This window comes from Pinus tabuliformis, chromosome Q (assembly GCF_031772625.1).
Source record: "Pinus tabuliformis cultivar Carrire ecotype Pingquan chromosome Q, CPIR1, whole genome shotgun sequence".
NCBI classification, from domain to species: Eukaryota; Viridiplantae; Streptophyta; class Pinopsida; order Pinales; family Pinaceae; genus Pinus; species Pinus tabuliformis.
In genome coordinates, this window is record NC_142296.1 from 663,327,252 (window position 1) to 663,344,981 (window position 17,730).

Genomic DNA, 17,730 nt, shown 5'->3' on the forward strand with positions numbered 1-17,730 from the left:
GTAGAATAGTTTCAACATCCTGTAGAGAGGTTTTTGTGTCCAACCTTTCCATTCTCTCCCTCTAGGTGGACGTCTTCAGGCTTCCCCGCTCATAAGTGATGGATGCCTTGGAGGGGGACCTCTCCTTTGGTGTGGTAGGGGTTATCTATAATTGTGATTGGCTCTTTTGATGGAGGCTGGGGTCTGCGAGTCTTAATCCTCGCACTCCTCCTTGCCTTCAAATACAGGGGAGTCTCCCTCTTTCACGTTTCCTTCTGCTTAGGAGAGGTGCTTTGGGTGGCCAGCACAGCTGCTGCCTCCCTAGCTAGAATCTTGACTGATTTCTCCTTCTGCTACCCTTTCTTCAAAATTCCTGTAGAAATGCTTGTAGTGGCTGGTTTCTGGCTTCCTGTAGAAGCAGTTTTTGGACTTCCTGTAGAACCAGTTGGCATTGTTTTAGCCTACTTGGCTGAGGTTGCTTTTTCCTTTAGCTTGGATGAGGCTGCCTTAGGGGTGCCTTCACTGGCTTGGACTTTCTCAGTCCTTTCTGCCCTGCTTGGCAGTATTTTCTCCCTGGGTATTTGTGTTATTTTACCACCCACTATTTTGGCCTCAGCAGCTTGGCCTTTTTCTCGTGGCTCTTGTTGAGTCTCAAACTTGCATCTTCCCTATACACTTTTTCAGCCTTTTTTTCCATTTACTTGACCCACCAAGCTGTCAAATCATTGCATATTAGGTTAAAAAGAGCTTATAAAGTGGTTTCCTAACTATGTTTGTGGTTGCTGTTTGATTTAGATTTTTGTTCAAGCAACTGCAGAAACTTGTCACTTTCCGCAGCTAGCTCAAGTTTCCACAACCATTTTGTTGAAGACTCTGTTACAGGTGTCCAATGGAGAATCTGGCCACATGGGCAAGCTGCAAATGACCTGTACATGGAGCGTGTCCCCTTGGTTTAGCCGAATCACTCATAAACAGCCATGGTCAAAGACGGTCAAAGGAGTGGTCAAACCAAGAGTTTTGTGGTGGCATGGCTCTGTTTTGCCCACGTGAAGTTTTGCGTGGCAAGTTACTCAATCTCCAGAGATGTGCTAACACCTGTGGATCAATCTGTGAACCAAATCGAACAACCACCACTCCATATATTTATTTGTCACAGCTACCATACTTTTAGATCTTAGGATGTGGAGATTTACGTGTTTGTTTGACAGCATAAAATTTAGGAATCAGTTATAGCATCTTCAGTTATAAATAACGCGTTATCATACGCTTGATAGTTAGCTTTTCATATGTAATTTTGACTGTTGTTACGAGCCCACTGTGCCGTGCTTTACTTTTGTCTTATGACTGCACTTTAATATATGAGAAGACAATGTTCTTAAGTTCAATTTGTGACTGAGTATTGATTGGCCAAGGTTGCAGAGGGCCCCTGTACACCAAGGCTCTGTATCTATTGTATAGTTTCTTACTTGCTTTCATTATGTTACTGCTTTTAGAATCATTTGCTTGTATATATTACGCTGTTCTGATATTCATGTTAACTGCTGTCCATATTTTCTTTTATGTTTTCTCATGACTGTTAGGTAATCAGTGCTTTTCTTTCAGGTTATTGTAGGCAGCCTGGGAAAATTTACATATTTTTAATGACTAATGACATGAGATCATCTTGTCCTTTCTGCTGATTCATTTTCTGAGTTTTAATTCTAGCATTGCCATTTCTTTCAGTTCTACTTTTCTTATTTACTTTTATGCAATTTAGATATCATATTACTCATTTGTTTATGATTTCCTTCCTATAGCCAAGTGACTCAAATAGTGAGGAATTAGAATATTACTTGATGTAGTATGATTTAGTTTACTTTCCTGCAAGTTAGTGATTAAATTACTTATGTCATTTTCAAGGATTGAAATATGAATAAGTAGTTTAAATCTTATTTTCATTTTATGCAATTTCATTTCCTACAATTTAGATATCATATTACTAAATTTTTTTATGATTACTTCCTATGGCTAGAGCGAGTCGAAAGGTGAAGGGTCAGAATATGAGTTGAAGTAGTGTGATTTAGTTTGCTTTGCTTACAGTCTTTGAATTGCTTTGAGTTCAATTTTTATTTTCTCTTTATACAACAGTAAGGATACTAGGCTTCATTGTCATTAGTTCACTGTTTTGGCACATTTTTATTTTCTTTTGAGAATTGATTTCATCACAGCAAGTTTGAAACCTTTTTGAGAACTTTAAAGTTTGGAAAATCATTGTAGAAATCACCATACTTTAGTTTCAATTCTACCATCTTACATTAGGGAATCAACAGAAGATAAACCAAAAAACAAACCAAAAACTCAAAAATGACAAAGAACTAAGAAATCGGTTATCTTGCATATACAGTGCACTCCACTTCAGCAGTTTACGACTCTAGGATTGACATTCTAAATAGCAATTTAGGACACACTAAATTGACCAAACAACTCTTTTTGTTCTTTCTTTGGTGGTTTTCCTGGGGTTTCTTAACCTTTAGCTTTCTTTTTTGCCTCGGTGTGCTCCTTCTCCTCGCTGCTGGAGGAAGTGAGCTCCTCGGCCAAAATTTAGATGTCATCATCCTTAGACATATTTCGAAAAATTTCCCAGGAGAGAGGGACAATGTAGGTATGGAGTGCATCTTCCACGAGGAGCTTGATAAGCCCATGATGGGCCAGCTGGTCTGGTGTCCCCTCCCTCAGCTTTGTGGCACACTCAATCAAGGATTACAGGAGGAAGTAGGGGATGCTCAATTTTTGTTCTGAGGGCAGATCCATTTGGTGCCTGAGTTCTGTTAGCAAACGGAAATGATAACCATATACGATGCTGAATCGCCCCTCACAGGTAATATACTTCATAATTTGGAGGCTGACTTCACTCCAAAATGGTTGTAGGCTGGTTATGCGGACCCCATTCTTGTCCTCTGAAAATTGTTCCTCTGGCAAGAAGAACTCCTTTTTAGCCTTTTGACCCAATTTCCTCTCCTCCTTATCCCAGGGTACCCCCATCGGTAGATCAGTGACTCTGCTAATGAGTTGTGGGGTGAGTCTTAGGGTCAATCCTCTGAAGTTGACAGTGGCTAGTGTCTTTGATTTCGACTTCAGGGACCTTAGGAATTCTTCTATAATTTCATCATCTTGACCTTGAAGTTTTTCACAGAATGTCATCCAATGTGCACAGGAAAATAATTCTACCACCTCAGGGGTTTCTCAGAGTTTCTTGGAGTCCGAGGGTTCCTTTCGGATAAACCCTCCTGCCATGGTGAAAAATACTCTGTTTTTGCTTGCGCTTTGAGCAGAAAGGGAATTCTAGGTGTGTTTCCTTCTCAGAGTGTTAAAAACGGTATCTGCAAGCCTCTTTGTATCAATTCCTCTGTTTTGAAACTTGACTGCTCGTGTACAGAAGGACGACTCGGGATTTCTCTAAACAGAGTGCAGGGCTATGTTTCAAACATACACACAATCATATAAATTCACAGTTTTTCCACCGGTTAGCCTTGACAGTGTCTCACTTCTCTACAGGAGGAATTTAACTCAGGACTTCGTGGAGAAAATCTTGGACGCAAACCACGAAGACAATTTCATGCAACGATAAGTAAACTACTTTTGGATTCACAAACAGACTTGCTTTTAAATTTTTCTCTACCCCAGCACGACGAATTCACCACCTTTTGAACTATTTTTCATGGGAAAGGTATGTTCGGGCCTACCTCTCTGAGAATTGCCACCCTCGACGTGAACAGTCCAAGCTTCTTTGTAATGCCGGGATTCCTATAGCGCACCTTCCTGTAGAAAACTTTCTCGGCTTCTGGAGGATGTTACGGTGGTTCTGGATGAGTCTGAGCTGCGTAAGGACATTGGAAGAAACCAAGAAGCTCTGGCTAACAACTTGCAGAGGAGGAGGACGCGTACTCGGCTGCAAAAATGGTTGCAAGTGTGAATGACAACAATTTACCGTGAGTTATTCGACCGGCCAATTTGAAATGCTGCGGAATTCATGGTGGGGGGGGTGAGCTATCTAGGCCGATCCGTTGGCCGACATCACAACCATCATTCCTCGGCATGTCTCTGACCGCCGAATCCTTCCCTCTGCATTCACCGTTGCCACTTCTGTCATACTGCCGATTCTCCCTGACTGGACACTTCCCACGTGTCAACTGCCCGTATTTTTGGCATAACCAAGCCCATTCGGATCCAACGAGGCCATTAGACTGGTTGTGGGTGGCCAGTTGAATGGCCACCAATCTTGTTCAATCCACCCATTCTCACAGTCATGCAAATTTTAGAGTATAGTTCATGTAATTCGACGAATAAGGTTAGGCACTTACCTGTGTGGCCGTGGACGTTTTTCCAAGCTTTAGGATGAGGAATGCTGGATTTCTTTGCTGCTGCTTCATGCACGGGTGCTGGAGCTCGTCTTCCATTGGCTGATGCTAGTTCCAAGACCTTGAGACCCGACTCTCTGGTGGTGAATTCCGCATGCACCGACTTCGTTTGATGTGAGCTGCTGGGGTCTCCATGGTATGTGCTCCAGATGGATCAGCTGCTACAGGATTCCTGTAGGACATCCTGTAGCCGTTTCTCCTCCTGGGGTGCATGCTGAAACAAACAAAGTTGCGTTCATGGATGAAGGGTCCTGAGGGTGCCTTGACAGGTAAAGTGTGCGGGCCTCTGCATGCTTTATTTTTCACTTGAAAAAAACAAATTTTTATCTGAGAAAACATCGTTCTGGTATGACTGTGCAGGTATATTCAACTAGATGGTGGCAATGGTTGTGAAAGGAGATGAAACAAGTGGAGGATGGAAGAAAAGAGTGGTTGCATGCCTCCTCAACAGAATTCAGGCTTCAAATCCCTCTCCATAATTGATTCTGGCCTACCCAAAGGCTCTATAGGATGTTCCCTGTGGAAATACAGAACTTCTGTAGAAAGTCCTGTAGCTTCCTGTAGAAGGTTGAACCATGACTAGATTGTGTTCGAACCGTGAAAAAAATGAGTGTTCATGGAGGGAGTGGATGTGAGGATGCCTGGTAACTTGGTAGGGACCCTTGTCCTTGTGTTAGGAGGCCTCCTTTCTGCATTGTGTTCCTGCAACCTGCAACAATTTCCAGGGATTAAACTTGTTTTTTCTCTTTGTTTCTTCCTTCTTTTTCTTTCTCTTTTTATTTTTCTCTCTCTTTTTTTTTTTTTTAAAGAGACAGTAGGGGCGCTTTAATGAGGTTTTCACCCCTACTATCTACCTTGGGTGCCTCAGAGAGGTTTTCTCCCAAGGGTATTTTTATTCAAATTCTTTTTCAGAGAGACAGCAGGGGCGTCTCAATGAGGTTTTCACCCCTACCATCTGCCTTGGGCGCCTTAGAGAGGTTTTCACCCAAGGATCTTTTTTATTGTATTATGTTTGTTTTTTTTTTTTTTTTTTTATGACGATGCTCAGGGTGTGGCCAAAACAGAGGTAGAACCCTTCTCTATTACCAGCACTGATTTTTCCACAGTTTCGATGAACTCTTGACTTGAAAGAGGTTTCCTGTAGATCTTTAGTCGATGCCCATTGACGAGCATGGGGATGGATTCTTCATCAATGGTCCGAATAAGGACAGAACTATTTTCATTACACTTCTCCACTGCATATGCTCCTAGCCATCTTGTCCTCAGCTTCCCTTTGAAATCCTTATGTCTGGAATCATACAGCAGCGCCCAATCTCCCAGCTGGAATTGTTTGTCATTAAGGTGCCGGTCATGCCATATATTCCTCTGAAGTTGAACCACTTCTGAGTGGAGGAGGGATTGCATTCGGTGTTCATCTAACCCATTCAGCTGCAATAACCTTTCTCGTTGAGCATGGCTGAGATCTAGGTCCAGCTGAGCTGCCATCCTCAATGTGTTGTACTCGAATTCGATTGACAACAAAGCTCTCTTCCCATAGACCAGCTCATAAGGTGTGAAACTGGTTGTGGTCTTCCAAGTGGTGTTGTAGGCCCAAGTGGCCTCAACCAGGTGATCTACCCAATCCTTTCTGTTGCTGCTCACCACCTTAGTCAAAATCCCTTCTAATGCTCTATTGGTGACTTCCACCTGCCCATTGGCTTGAGGATGATATGGGGTGGAAGTCCTATGCTTGATCTTGTGATGAGTGAACAAGTCTTCAATTAAGTTGGAGGTGAACTGGCTTCCTTGATCAATGACTAAATCTCTTGGGTAGCCAAATTTGTAGAAGATGTTTTCTCTTAAAAGCTCAGCCACCTTTTCTTCTGTTGCTGCTTTGATTGCCTTGGTTTCTACCCACTTTGTCAGAATGATGTAAGACCTTTTCCTTGAAGGAGGGTTGATAGGACCCACAAAATCCATACCCCACTTCTCAAATGGTTCAAGGGTCACTTGAGGTTGGAGAGGCATTTCGTCCCTTGGAGTCGGTTTCCCCATCCTCTGGCATCGGTCACATTAGCAAATATATCTTTTGACATCTTGATGAAGAGTGGGCCAATAGTAGCCTGCCTGTAGAATTTTGAAGGCATTCCTCTTGGCTGCAAAATTTCCTCCACAGGGCCCATCGTGACAGGTTAGGAGGATGTCAAAGGCTTCCTCCTCCCTTACACAACGCCTTAAGATCTTATCAGGGCCAAGTTTGAACAGGTTGGCCCCGATCCAAGTGAATGAGGCACTCTTCCTCATGATTCTGCTCTTGTCCATTGAAGATAGATGCGGAGGGAACTGTGCTGAGACCAGGTAGTTTGCTATATCAACAAACCATGGAGAGAGTACTGAGATAGCAAACAGATGTTCATCTGGCATCTGGTCATCCACTGTTCCTTCTTCACCTGCAGGCAAATCCAATCTAGACAAGAAGTCAACAACAACGTTTTCTTTACCTAGTTTGTCAACGATGGTCAAATCAAACTGTTGCAACAAAAGTAACCATCTAATAATACGAGAATTCACATCAAGTTTATTCATTAAATATCTAATTGTAGCATGATCAGTATGTACAAATGTTTGATAGCCAGTGATGTAGTGTCAGAACTTGTTCAGGGAATGGACCACGGCTAGGAACTCCTTCTCAATTACAGTATAATTCAATTCTACCTTGGATAAGTTTTTGCTGACAAAGTATATGGCATATGGAAGTTTTTCCTCAACTTGTCCTAAGGCTGCCCCTATGGCTTTGTTCGAGGCATCAGTGTGGATGTGGAACAGTAGGGCCCAGTTTGGGCCTCTCAAAATTGGGGCAGACACTAACTTATCCTTCAACTCATTCAGAGCCCTCTGATAGTCGTCAGTCCATTTAAACTCAACATCTTTTCCTAAGAGGCCAAATAATGGCGAGGCTAGCTTACTGAAGTCTTTAATGAATATTCTATAATATCCCGCTAAGCCTAAGAAACTTCGAACATCTCTTACCTTCTGAGGAGGTGGAACCTTTTTTATGATAGCAATTTTATTAGGATCCACCTGTAATCCTTGGCGAGAAATGGTATGACCTAAAATAGTCCCTTCAGTCATAAGGAATTCACATTTTTTAGGGCTGAGGGACAGGTTCATCTCAATGCACTTTCTTAAAACTTTTTCCAGTTTGGACAAAGCTTCTTGGAAGCTAGACCCGTAAGGAGTAAAGTCATCCATATAGATTTCCACTGAATCATGAACCAGCTCGGCAAAGATGCTCAGTACAGTTCTCTGGAAAGTGGCATGGGCATTGCATAGCCCAAAGGGAAGGACTTGGTAAGCAAAGGTACCCCATGGACAAGTGAAGGTGGTCTTATCTTGGTCCTCTGGGCTGATTTGGATCTGATTGTACCCGCTGAACCCATCTAGGAAAGAGAAAAACTTATTTCCTGCTAGTCCGTCCAACACTTGATCTATGAAAGGCAAAGGGAAGTGGTCTTTCTTGGTGGCTTTGTTCAGTTCTCTGTAGTCCACACAGATTCTCCACTTCCCATTTTTCTTGGGTACCAACACTAGAGGTGAAACCCATTCGCTGTCCAAGATGGGGTAGATGAATCCTGCATCCAACAATTTTTGCACGTCGTCTTTAACAATGTCCTTAAGGGCTAGATTCATTCTCCTCTGAGGTTGCCTGACTGGTTTACAGTCCTCCTTAATGTAAATATGATGGGTACAGACCGAGGGATGTATTCCTTTCATTTCCTTGTAGCTCCAGGCAAAAGCCTCCAAATGGCGGGTCAAGAGGCTATGTAGCTCCTTTTCCTGAGAGGGAGAGAGAGAGGAGCTGATATTTAAAGTTATTTCAGGGCCAAACTCCACATTATTAACTCTAGGAGTGGTTGGATCAGTCACACATAGGTCCACTAAAGCACTGGCTTGGGCATCTTCCACCAACTCTTCCAAGGATAGTGCACCGGGGGGAGGATTTTGGATCAAGTTCTCAATCAAATCATACTCGGTTTGAGGACCTCCCCTGGTGGACTCCACTGTGCATAATGGTGCAGAGTAGACCTCATCCTCATCTCCTTCTTCCAACCAGAGGGGTAAGTCATGTTCTAGCAAAGGTTGGGCAGGAGGGTATAGGACCAGTTGTTTGGACATAGGCCCATTTTTTATGGTCATGCTTCCTGTTCGACAGCTGATGTAAGCATCTGCAGTAGCTAACCAAGGCCTTCCCAAAATGAGGGGGTATCCAGTAAGCTTTGCCTTTGGTTGAAGGGCTAAGAAGTCTGCAGGATACTCCCAAGAGTCAAAAGAGACCAAGACATCTTCCACAATCCCTTCGGGAGTCACGGTGGAGCAGTCTGCCAATTGCAGGACTGTCGAAGTCTTCCTTAAGGAACCCTGAAGGTTGAGCTTAAGCATGGTGTCCCTGGTCATCACATTAATGGTGGCCCCTAGATCAATCAAGGTGTGGGGTATGATGGTGCCATTGATGTGAACATCAACTACAAGACTCCCAGGGTCCAAATACTTTGGACAGATTACTTGCCCCAACATAAGATCGGACAGTTGTCCTATGACATTGATAGTTGAGGCATCTCTCTTTCGCCTGCCTGGGTTCCTGAAACACTTCTCCTCAATCAATTTGTTGTATATTGGTACATATTTTATGGCCTGGAGAAGTGGTATTTTCACACACAACTGGTTGAGTTCTCCCAGAAGCTCAGTCTCTTCTAGGTTGGGTTGTGTGGTTACTGTGAGTCGCTCAGGAAAGGGTGGAATGGCTTGGGGTTCACTTTCCTGTTTCTCTTCCTCCTCCTCTAGGGGAGGAGGTTGGCACTCTGGAAGGACTTTCCCAGATCGCATGTTGATCTCCTGGATCTCCACAGCATAGGTAGGGCATGTTGTCTCCCTAGTATATACCTGCTGGGCCTGTCTGTTGTTGGGGTTCGGGTTCTGTTGAGTAGGCATCTGGGGTTCTCTTGGAGGAGCAGGAGGTAATGGTTGTGGTTGAGCTGGTGGTGGAGGAAAAATGGTGGGAGGAGTGTTGTACTGGGGCCTCCACCCTGGTTGAGTTGCATTCCACTGAGGTTGTGGCTGGGCATGTGAGTGAAACGAATGAGGAGGAGGTTGAGTATGGTATGGAGATGGATAAGACCACGGAGGAGGTGTGGACCAGGAAGGATGAGTAGGGGGGCCCTAAGAAGGTAGATGAGTGGATTGGTTGGGGTTATAATAAGCTTGGGATGTCCCTTGCATCCCCTGCTAGTAAGGTTTGGGCCCATGTGGCCTCCTTTGGTTGAGGAAGTAGAGAGGTTCAGTTGCCACCTCAGTCCCTAGGTACATGGCTTTAAATCCAGGCAAGGTAGGGCATTTGTTGGTGGGGTGGTCTTCCTCACAAACGAAACACACCTCTACTGAGTGCAATGGGCACTCATTCTTAGGATGCTTCCTCATGCATCTAGGACAAAAAATGGCCAAAGCCCTCTCAGCTTCCTCTTTCTTTTGTTGAATTCAGAAGGTATCAAGTTGCATGGCAATAGTCTGTCTCATCTCACTCTTGAGGTCTTCCATCTAGTTAGAAAACTCGTGCTTGGAGAAGGTGGTACTTGCTGAAAGTGGATTCCCCCTACCTCTCTTCCTGGCTGCCCTAAAATGGTCTCTAAACATGGTCTTTATGTCCTCATAAGGTAGTTGGTAGATGTCCCCTCAAGCCAGCATGTTAAGGGTATCCAGAAGGTCTTCAAGGACTCCTTGGAGCAAAACCAACTTCAGAGATTCCGGGTCAAGTGTGCACCTGGCCCATTTATAACTAAGTTGGAATCTTTCCTCGTAATCTTCTAAAGAATCATCGCTTCCCATGGTCATTCTAAAGATTTCTCCCTTGGTTTCCTTGGACCTACAGTAGTCCCAGTATTTGGCATTGAAAGCTTGTTGCGTCTGAGCCTAAGTGGTGATACTGTTTCCAGGTAACCCCATGAACCAGCGTAATGTTGCGTCCTTGAGGGTAGAGGGAAATAGTTTCAACTTTTTCTCATCCTCAGCATAGTCATAAGTTCGACAAAGGACAAAAAACTCAAACAGGAAGGTATCAGGGTCTTCAATAGTCAATCCATGGAAGTGAGGTAAAGCTGAGGGACTTATGTTTTTCATTTTGATGTCTCCATTGGTCTCTCGGATGGGAAAGGCACCTTCTATTATCTCATCTTCTCTTCTACCGTTTTCGTTTTCATCCATGGCTTCAGATGGAGTGTTCTCTCTCTTTTTCTATTATAGGATCTTCGTATATCTCAGGAGGTTCACCTATCGGTTCTTCTGGCTCACTATCACCAGAGAAGAGAGAAGGTTGACTCAGTGATGTGGTGGGGGTGTTGGGTAAGAATTTGCCGGTTTTATCTTTGTTCCTACGAGACATGAAATGGAATGACTTTTGATTGCTTTTGTTTTTTTTTTCTTTTGGTACCTGCAAAACTGAAATAGATTGAACTGCAACTAACTATCTTGCTGAAATGAAAATGCGGAATTGAAATGAAAGTAGGAAAGGACTAATCTATTTTGCTCAAACGAAATTGCAGGAATTAAAGGCTAGTCTACGCTTACAGAATTGAAATTGCAGAATTGAAATTGCGGAATTGAAATGCTAATCTATGAAAGCAGGAAATATCTACTCTACTTTTGTGGAAATGAAATGAAATAAACTACTTAGTAGAAGGTTGTAGTGGAAAATAGAAGAAAAGCAGCAATCACAAATACTTTGACGCTTCCCCGGCAACGGCGCCAAAAAGATGGTGGGCTCCAGTATGGGAATACCGTCTTTACTTTTATCAACCCGGTAGTTCGTAACAAACTTGGAAGCGACGGTGCTGTATGCACAAGTACTAGCTCTTGCCACAGCTATCACTTGGTCAGCTGGCACAAGTCCGCTAGGAGCTTAAGACAACTTCTATGAGCCCTTAGAAGAAGCTTTTTAATTGATGGATGAAAGCTAACTCGAAGGAAGCTAATCTATTTGCAAAAAGAGATTGAAAAACTGAAGGAAAATGCAAACCCTAGAAAATCCTAATTCTACCAGCTAGTCCTACTAATGCAAAGGAGAGAATGCAAACTACTGAAAGAGATGCCATTGTTTCTATGAAGGTAAAATACATGTGTCTAGACTACCTCTATCTGAAGAAAACATCTTTTTGTATTTTTGATTAAGTTGTCAATTTCATCATGCATATGCTTTCACTGTTCTTTGACTGTGCAGTGGTGGATCAAGGAGGAGAAATGATTGGAAGAGGTCGAGAAGGTTCAGGGAGGGTCTAAGGAGTCCCTAACACCCTTCCAGAGAGTTTCACAAAGTTTGGCTATCAAGAAACCTCATTTGTGAGCTTCTACAGGAAGTCTACAGGGGTTCTATAGGATGTTCAGGAATTTCTACAGGATATTCAGGAATTTCTACAGGATGTTCAGAAATTTCTATAGGATGTTTAAAAATTGGATTTTAGAGGATGGGTGAGTGAGGGAGGATGCATGAATGGATATGGAGGTAGGATAGGGGTCTGAAGTGGCCCAGGGACTGGTGGATGGAGTGGTGAGAAGGTGTAGATGGATAAATTGGCTCAAAGAAGGCTAAAACAATGATTGCACAAAAAGGTAGGGTTACGTGGGCAAGAGGATAGATGTGAGACGAGGAACCTAGCTAGGAGATGGAGCAGATGGCATTGATGAAGCTTAGGTGGATGAAAGAGTGGTAGAGATGCTCTGCACCGTATACATTCAACTGAGTCAACAAAGTCTTGCAAGTAATCAAAGTCCTAGCTAATCTAATCTAACTAACAATAAAGTGAATGAACAATAGCTTTATTTGAAAGAGAACATGTATATCAACTATGCAATGAAACATTCCAGATATCTAAACACATAACCAACTTCTGCAAATGAAAACAATACACTAAGGATTGCATCGTAAAGCAAACTAGCGTTTTTGTTTGGGACAGCACGGTTACTTGAATTCCAGCCCTGATCCAATAAGGAAGAGGTGAAACCAAAAGTGTTTGTTGACCCTTTTTTGGAGCCTTTTTCCTATTATTATCCTACCAATCTATTCTAAACATCTGAAGCATTCTATTCATAAACAGTGACCTAGTTAATCAACACAACTTAATCTGCCTAACAGACATACGTTTGCAAATGCACAAAAGGAAAACAACGATGCTGAAAGGAAAGATAACAATACATAAAGGAGGCCCTAGGCTCTCAGGTTGGGCCCAACCCTAAGAGCTACGGCTCCTATAGAAAACTCTACGTTGATATGAAAGAGGACTACTTAACATTATCAAAAAATAGTCATCAGTCAAGATTTATGCCAAAATGGCTACAAGAAAACGAGCTAAAGCTGACAGCACTGTAGTGCAAAAATATGCAATGGTTTCAAAAAAGTCCCTTATGAAGGCTGAGGCCTTATCATTTGTACACCACGAGGGCCTTAGCAGGCCTCCTATATCTCGGGGACTTGGCTGTCCAACTGTTAGTAGATAGTCCCTTTTCCAAAATCTGCTTGGCTGCCTTCAAGATCTGGTTTTGGTGGCCTGTGTGCTTGGAGTTTGGGGGTGAAGATCCCGAGGAAGGGCTATTTAATGTCATAGACAACCCCCCTACAAATCCTCACCTCAAGCTTGGCTGTCTTCTAGCCCATGATTGCTTGGTTTTGCTCCAACATGTGTCAAAAAAACCTAAAATAAGCACGTGTTAGCCACCTAGGAAAAGTTACCACCCTTATTCATACAAATGACATAAACATACTAAAACATAATGCATAAGCTATGAAAAATGGAGGATTGAACAAGGACTGAACAAGGATAATTAGGAAAAATGAGCCCAATAAGTTACCCAATTTGGGGCTCATCAATCATCACTATTGACAACACTTAATGCAGCGGCCTACACCATCTTATCACTGGGGCTCAGAGACATAGTCCCTCCTGGACGAACTGCGTTATCAATGTCTTGTTATTTTATATTGCTGATGATTGTCATGTTCCTCTTCTTTATAGCATGCACATGTATTCATTTATGTTCTTTTAAAAATGAAATCTAATACATCACAAAAGTAAAAGGTCTTGGAAGTGTCCTTTGTCACACCTAGACCTGGATCAATAATCCTGTTAATACCTTGGATCTCTTTTCTAACATGTTCATTAGTGAGGAAACTAATAGTCTTGTCCTTACAATTCACTAAGAACCAATGTCATTTTAACCAATCCATATCTATGAGCACATCACAGGGTCTTAAAGGAAATATATTTAAATTCACTTTAATCTCCTACCCTCCTATTTCAGTAGGAAAGTCTTCTACCTTGGTAGTCACCTTTATTTCTGCCCCAGTGGCTAGTTTAACTAGCCACAAATTCTTAAATTTAACACTTTTAAATGACACAATTTAACTATCTTTGTAGTGACATAACTTCAAATTGCACCTGGGTCTATCAAAATAGATACATAATGGTTATCCATAATACCTTTGAATTACACCATTACACACAGGTATTCAGCCTGCTGATCTTCTAAGGAAGCATTAATCCTCAACATGCACCTCTTCACCTCTGCTACTATAGATTCTTATTCAAAATTGGCAGTTGGCTTTGTTTTAGTATGGTGAGAACAACTTTTATAATAGTGGGGCTCCCCAAAACCACAACATTTCAAGGGTGGTTTATGAGACTAGCGATTTTTTGGTTTAATTTATGCTTCAACGTGTGTGGTCTCATTTTGTAATCTAGGATTTAGCTAATTCCAACTTAGGGGTGAATTCGACTATTTTCTATGTGCAGTTTTGATTCCTACATGTCTAATATTATTATTATTCTAGAAATTCTTCTAGTTCTTTTTAGTTGGCCACCCTTTTCCACTTTCCCCTTTTTGCTTCATATGTTGATAATAGATTTGAGCATTTCCTAATAACTTCTTCAATCATATTTTGGTTATAAAATTACAACATTTCCTTCATAAAGTCTGGTAAGTTATTCATATATCATTATACCTTAGCTTTTTATTCCCAAATATAGGGTAAATATCTTGACATGGAGGTAAACTTAGTTACAAACTCATCCATGGACCATTGTCCCAATTTTAAGTCATGAAAATCCTTTTCCTTCTCATCGAAAAACCATTCTTTTAAATATTTGTCTTTGAAGTGCTTCTAAAAATGATCCCAAGTCACCTCTTGTTTGTTAATGCCTCATATTGTTTTAATTTATTCCCATCGTAATGTGGCTTTACCTTGTAATTGATAGGTTGTTAATCTGGCATTCAATTTATCATCATATTCTTAGACCTAGAAATATTTCGTTATATTGATTAAACAAGCCTCAATAGCTTCCTCCATTTCCCCATCAACGTTGGAGGTTTAATTTTCTTGAATTCTCCCTATAGCTCAATTTTTTTCCTTTCAGCTCCCCACCTACTGAGCCATTCTCAGATTCCTCCTCATTGTCATTTCTACATCCCTCGACTTCTGGGTTTTCCTCTCTTAGTCACTACATCTCAAGTCTATTTCCATATTCTCTAGTGGGGTTTGGGTTGAATCTTTGATTTTTCCTCTCTCAGAGACTTTTTATGATTCTATCCTTCTCCAATCTCATTATTTCATTACCAACCCTCAAGTGTGTTACCTCTTCTCATAATTGTTGCATAGTTTCTAATAATAGTGCATTTGTGTTGTGACTTTCTCCACCCAACTAGACCTGTATCTCCAAGTTGGTTTCTGTATGAGGTATAAATCCATCTCCTCCAAACAATCTCCCTTGATATGCAAAACTTACAACTATGGATAGAATTATCTTCCCTAGACCTAGTGGCTTGGTCTAGAACAACAGAAAGAAAACAATATAAAGTTCCACTAAGAGAAATTGGTGAATGTAAATATGATTACTTGTGATCTGTCACAACCTCTTCTCTCCTCTAAACTTGTAAGCTCCAATCGTAGCTCTGATTTCTATAATTAAAACATGCACATACAATCAACATAAGCCAAAGATCTATGGCATCATTATCCAATCACTCTATTCAATGGATCAACTTATCATTGAAATATATGGTTGTAAACACAACGTAATAGATATACGAAAATGGTGTACTCTTTGTATTGATATGAAAAGGAGAGATTTTATAACCAAAAATAGAAGTTGATCTTGTAGAGATCTCCCCAATTTAACTTGTCCTTCCTTATCACAAAGCACACCTCAATGTCACCTTAATGCATGAAGATGATAACTCCCATAGGTTCAAAGCAACAACATGAGGGTATGATTAGTCTCCAAAATCCAACCATGAGGTTCTAAATGGTTGAAATTTTATAAGAGAGGGATGGTAGTTTAGGAATTCTTATCAATTTACCAATCTAGGATTTAGGTCCACTTAATATGGGAGGATGAAATCAAGGGATAAGAGATGAAATCTCTAAGGTAGGGTCAGATAGGATTTGAAGTTCTTATCCAAGGTAAATGGTTGAAACAGCTCTTGTAAGCTTCTGGAAGAGGAATCTTTGAGATTATTTTTATTTTTACTGAATATCTTGAATGAGCGCACCCTCAATAAGGGACAACCTACTACTGATCAGCATTGGTGCATAACTAGGAAACTTGTTACTAAACGGATGTCCCTAAAGGGAAATAGTGCACTGGGTCTTAAAAGCACTGAAATGAAGCAGTCAAACCAGGGAAAATTTTAAGAACCCCCCCAAATTTATATGTATAATAAATGGGCGAATCTCCATGTTATATAGGAAAAATGGAAGGCGATTTTATCAATAATATAATATGTATATATAATTTTTTGGCGGATATCAGGCATGGCGAATATTTTACTCAATTATAAAATCTTGTAAGATCTTGGTATTACCATGGGTCAATACCATGGGTTATCATAAACTTAGAGCTTAAAAATTACTATAGTTATTTATAAAAATTAATAAAATTAATAGTTGATTTTTATTTTATTTTTTATTTTAACCAAGCTAAAATGTACATCCATTTTTTTCTTGATCCACCAAGCCCCGAGAGGGATCAAATATTTTTTCACTCTATGCTAGTTTGCATATCACGATATTTGATACCTCTCCAGGGTTAGTAGATTAGTAGATCCAGAGTAAAGATGGATCTATGCTAGTTTAATTCCCCCATTTAAATAGGCTACATTCCATATGAATACCATGTGCCATTTTGGTGAATACCATGGGTAATACCATGTGCCATTTTTATTTTTATTAATACTAATATTAGGGTTAATAATGTTTTTTTGCATGGTATTAATAACAATCTAGTCCATGGTATTTGTCCCATAGTATTTTGCCCATAGGTTTCACCTAAATATAACACACTTTTTGAGTGTTCGTAAATATAAGGTGACTTATGGAGTAAATATAAAAAAATGTTTTATTTCTTTACCATACCTCTCGTTTATTTATATTATTAATTTACCATACTTCTTTTACAAATATGGTATTTGTCCCATAGGATTCACTTAAATAAAACCTCTTTATTGAGCCTTGATAAATAGAATGAGGGTTATGGACTAAATATAAAAAGAGGTTTTATTTATTTACCATACATCTAGTTTATTTATATTTTTATTTATTTACCATACCTTTTGAGTAAGTATAAAAAGACACTTTATTTATTTACGACACCTCCACTTTACTTATATTTTTATTTGTTTACACCCTTGCATGTATATAAGGTGACTTATGGAGTAAATATAAAAAATGTTTTATTTATTTACCATACCTCTCATTTATTTATATTTTTATTAATTTACCATACCTCTTTTATAAATATGGTATTTGGCCCATAGGATTCACTTAAATAAAACCTATTCTTGAAAATGGGCGAATGGATTCACTTAAATAAAATCTATTCTTTAAAATGGGGGAATGGAAGGTTGTAACTCCTAATTTCAGGGGCTAAATTTACCTTTTTACCCTCTCCCTTAAAATAAGGTGGGCTATTTGAGGTTATTTGTAAAAATGTACTATGATACAAAATATTCGCCCACTAAAATAAGTAAATAAAATGAATAATAATTTATTTATTTTATTTATTTATTTATTTTATTTTTTATTTTCTAATTTATTTTATTTTATTTTATTTTTATTTTTTTTACCTCGTTCCAATTATTTTTATTTTTTAAGTTACCTCATTCCTATGTTTTTATTAATTCTAACTAACTTTTATTAACAACCTATTATTATAATCTTTATAATTATTAATTATTAAATAAATAAATGAATTAGTTTTCTAACTATCCATTAACACCAATTAAAATTATTTTATTTATTAAAAATTTAATAATAATAATAATAATAATAAATAAACAA